Raw genomic sequence first — 5103 nt, forward strand, 5'->3', positions numbered from 1 at the left:
TACAGCCTTTTTGTAGAAGCTGGTCAGCTCCCTCTTTGGAGAGATGAAGAAAAAAGACAACACATTTTTACCAGCTCTGTCTTCCTAAATAGCTTTCTAGTATGCAATTAATTAGAAAGCTTTATTTAAATGTAAATTGAGTGGGTCAGTGTGGAGAGGTAAATCAATACCCATCAGATTAAAGATAAGGAAAAGAAACGGAATGACCTATATATTCAGAATGTTTTGAAAGAATGATCGTTTGTCTTTTATGCTCAGTGCTAGAGAAATTGGCTGAAAGTTGGCAAAATAACTGCTGGGAAACTGTAAAACTGCCTGTCTAAAATCTGTTCTTTTCTGTGGTTATTTGGGCTAGGCCAACAGCCCTGCTGTTCCCATCAGCGTGCTGTGAGCCACAAACCTCTCACAGCCCATCACAGGCTGAGGGCAGTCACAAGTGCTCCGGCAGGTAGCTTCTTCACCTGGATCTGACGTGAGGACAGGGATCAGATGATGGAGTGTAACAGTTCCTATGATGTTTCCCCTAGAGATTACAAAAAAAAAAAAAAAAAATCTGATATCTGCAAAGATCCACTTCATCTAAAAAGTTATTAACAAGCATGAAGAGGCTTTCCTGTGTAGGGAGCTGATTTCATCTTGCAAAATACATTCTCTGGATGTTTGCTTTTTAAGAAACAACTGTGCTAAATAACATTGTTATGGAACCAGGCTTGGGTTGCTCACCCGTGTGCCATAAAGCCAATCTGTTGACGCCGGGCTGTGGTGAAGGGAAGTGTGGCATTTACTGTAAGATGTCAGTACAAGAATAGGTGGCCCAAGCTCTCAAACCCTGAATTCCCCTGACTTTTTAATGGCAAAGTGTGGGGGAGGAGGGCCAGTGTGCATCCCAGGGTATGTGACCAGCTAGTGCACAGTTCTCTGATTGGTTGATGGGGAGGTAACAGGATGATGTCATAGGGGATTACATATCAGTCCTTAGGTGCCAGTAGGTCTGGGGGCTCATAGTCATCAAGTAATTAGTTACTCTTCCTTTGGTAGGAGTTTAGCATCTGTAAAACAACTCAGAAATTGTGGGCAGATCCTGTTATCTAGATCCTTCAAGGGGAGCCAGAGCAGAGGATATGGAGGAGGGGTCTGTCCCAGGAAGACCTCATAGGGTTGTGCTCAGTTATCACATGTCAATAAAATGCTAGAGACGAGCTTTACTAGTTTTAAAATAGCCAGTTTCCAGTCATCTAAAGGCAGGTTTGCTATAATTCCCACAAATATTTTTATCAAGTATTTGTCAAAATATTGTGGAATAATATACGGAAAGAACATACACAGTCAACAGAAGAAAACGCGACATTATCGGTAAGCAGGCAGGGTCTAAATTTTTTTTCCAAACTGTAAAGTTTTCCCCTCTTGGTACAGGAAGTTGGAAAAGGAACTAAAAATAAAGCAGAGTTTTCATTTAATTACTGACAGGCAACCAGGGTTGTTTTTTTTTTTTCTTACTTCTGGAATATTCCATTCGCTATTGGCAAAACATACTTCATAACAAAAGCAGAAACAGAAGAGATGTACCACAAAAACAACGCCGACATTAAGTTCAAATGCTCCCTTCTAAAACACTAGGTACCTGTTTGGTCTCTCCCATAATGCAAGCTTTATTTCAGGTAAAGCACTCAGCTCTATGGAGCTCCTTGCAGAAGGACCAAGTTCTTTCCAATTGTCGCTGTCAGGCAGGAGAAACAGGGCCAGAGGCAGGTTGAGCTGAGGTCAGGTCCTTGGAGGTGCCAAAGCCTGGTTCTGAAGAGCAGGAATGGGGCTGGGTGGAGGTCAGAACATGAGTCAATAGCCAGAGACACCAAGTTCAAACCAGGACAAGCCAAACCCAGCATCTTGGGGGCAAATCTAAGGACACATCAGGCAAGGACAGGTGAACAGGCAAATCAAAGGAGACGAAGGAACATGTGAAATAAGTGTGGCTAGATCAGCACAGATGTTGTGTTTAGTGTCAGGGCCTCTTCCCTACAAGGCGGCTTCTACTGATCTTAAAGGAACGGCACTCTGAAACTATCGGAGAAGGAAACAAAAGCAGTGAGCAGAAGATGGAGCCTTGGTTTTGCACCAGCAGGCACCCCAAGGAAGGCCTGCGAGAAACACACAAGCTAAAGACTGACGTCACTGTTGTTAGAACGGTAAGTCACAAGCAAGCAGACAGCAGAACCCTTGAAATACAAAGACAGATATAATATCCATCCAATAATCCACTCACTAGGATATTTATTGAGAACCCACAGCCGGGCACTGCACTGAAAACTGGGGCTAAAAGGTTAAACAAGAGAGGGTTTCCCTGGTGGTCCAGCGGTTAAGAATCCACTTTCCAGTGCAGAGGATGATTGTTCGATCTGTGGTCTGAGAGGATACCACGTGCCAAGGAGCAACAGAGTCTATGCACCACAGCTCCTGAGCCCACAGTCTAGAGCCTGAGCTCTGTGACAAGAGAAGCCGCCCCAGGGACAAGCCCAAGAGTAGCCCCCTGCTCATCATAACTAGAGAAAGCCTTCACACAGCATCAAAGACCCAGCACAGCCAAAGAGAAATAAATAATTTTTTTTTAAGTTAACAAGGAAGATCCCTGGTGGTCTAATGGTTAGGGTTCTCGGCTTTCATTGCTGTGGGCCGAGGTTCAATCCCTGGTCAAGGAACTGAGATTCTGCAAGGTGCATGGTGCCGCCAGAAAAAAAAATGTGAAACGTTATAACATAGTCTGTGCTCCCCAGGAATCCAGAGACAGCCAAGTAAACAAGCAATTCCAAAAACAGTGAGATGAATATACTGCAAGAGGAAATTATGGGGTGTTAAGATAAGATGGAAGGAGAATGGAAGGTTTCCGAAGGAGATGAAATCTAAGCTGAGGACTGGAGGAGAGACACAGGGGGATTTCTCTCCTTTCTTGAGTACTGTGCTTAATTATTCCTCAGACCTAAAAACTTGAGAAGCAACACAAAAGGAGACAAACAAATGAACGCCCCCAGGACAGGACCCAGCTGCAAGGAGTGCTTCCAGAATCTTGGCTGTCTGTTCACCGATGCTGGAACAGAAACGTGAAGACAGAGCTACCGAGGAGAAATAAAGAGGGGGTTGATTTCTTTGCCGGGCAAAGGCAGAACACAGTAGGTTCCAGAACTGTGCCCCATCCCTGGGAACCAGGGAGAGGTCTCATGTCAGGCAGCCAGGTGTGATGAGAATCAAAGCAATAACAGTCTTGCCTGCTTTCTTCTGCAGTTTCAAAAGGGTGGGGTTGCTGACAGGATTAAGTTGTGTACAGCCTAATCTCAGTTCAGTTCAGTTCAGTTCAGTCGCTCAGTCGTGTCCGACTCTTTGCGACCCCATGTATCGCAGCACGCCAGGCCTCCCTGTCCATCACCAACTCCCGGAGTTCACCCAGACTCACGGCCATGGAGTCCATGATGCCATCCAGCCATCTCATCCTCGGTCGTCCCCTTCTCCTCCTGCCCCCAATCCCTCCCAGCATCAGAGTCTTTTCCAATGAGTCAACTCTTCACATCAGGTGGCCAAAGTACTGGAGCTTCAGCTTTAGCATCATTCCTTCCAAAGAAATCCCAGGGTTGATCTCCTTCAGAATGGACTGGTTGGATCTCCTTGCAGTCCAAGGGACTCTCAAGAGTCTTCTCCAACACCCACAGTTCAAACACATCAATTCTTCGGCGCTCAGCCTTCTTCACAGTCCAACTCTCACACCCATACATAACCACATAAACCATAGCCTTGACTAGACGGACCTTAGTCAGCAAAGTAATGTCTCTGCTTTTGAATATACTTTCTAGGTCGGTCATAACTTTTCTTCCAAGGATTAAGCGTCTTTTAATTTCATGGCTGCAGTCACCATCTGCAGTGATTTTGGAGCCCAAAAATATAAAGTCTGACACTGTTTCCACTGTTTCCCCATCTATTTCCCATGAAGTGATGGGACCAGATGCCATGATCTTCGTTTTCTGAATGTTGAGCTTTAAGCCAACTTTTTCACTCCTCTTTCACTTTCATCAAGAGGCTCTTTAATTCTTCTTCTCGTTCTGCCATAAGGGTGGTGTCATCTGCATATCTGAGGTTATTGATATTTCTCCCGGCAATCTTGATTCCAGCTTGTGTTTCTTCCAGTCCAGCATTTCTCATGATGTACTCTGCATAGAAGTTAAATAAGCAGGGTGACAATAGACAGCCTTGACGTACTCCTCTTCCTATTTGGAACCAGTCTGTTGTTCCATGTCCAGTTCTAACTGTTGCTTCCTGACCTGCATACAGATTTCTCAAGAGGCAGGTCAGGTGGTCTGGTATTCCCATCTCTTTCAGAATTTTCCACAGTTTCTTGTGATCCACACAGTCCAAGGCTTTGGCATAGTCAATAAAGCAGAAATAGATGTTTTTCTGGAACTCTCTTGCTTTTTCGATGATCCAGCGGATGTTGGCAATTTGATCTCTGGTTCTTCTGCCTTTTCTAAAACCAGCTTGAACATCAGGGAGTTCACGGTTCACGTATTGCTGAAGTCTGGCTTGGAGAATTTTGAACATTACTTTACTAGCATGTGAGATGAGTGCAATTGTGTGGTAGTTTGAGCATTCTTTGGCATTGCCTTTCTTTGGAATTGGAATGAAAACTGACCTTTTCCAGTCCTGTGGCCACTGCTGAGTTTTCCAAATTTGCTGGCATATTGCGTGTAACACTTTCACAGCATCATCTTTTAGGATTTGAAACAACTCAACTGGAATTCCATCACCTCCACTAGCTTTGTTTGTAGTGATGCTTTCTAAGGCCCACTTGACTTCACATTCCAGGATGTCTGGCTCTAGATGAGTGATCACATCATCATGATTATCTGGGTCGTGAAGATCTTTTTTGTACAGTTCTTTCGTGTATTCTTGCCACCTCTTCTTAATATCTTCTGCTTCTGTTAGGTCCATACCATTTCTGTCCTTTATCAAGCCCATCTTTGCATGAAATGTTCCCTTGGTGTCTCTGATTTTCTTGAAGGGATCTCTAGTCTTTCCCATTCTGTTGTTTTCCTCTATTTCTTTGCATTGATTGCTGAAGAAGGC

The sequence above is a fragment of the Capricornis sumatraensis genome, chromosome 5, assembly GCF_032405125.1.
Source record: "Capricornis sumatraensis isolate serow.1 chromosome 5, serow.2, whole genome shotgun sequence".
In the NCBI taxonomy this organism is placed as follows: Eukaryota; Metazoa; Chordata; class Mammalia; order Artiodactyla; family Bovidae; genus Capricornis; species Capricornis sumatraensis.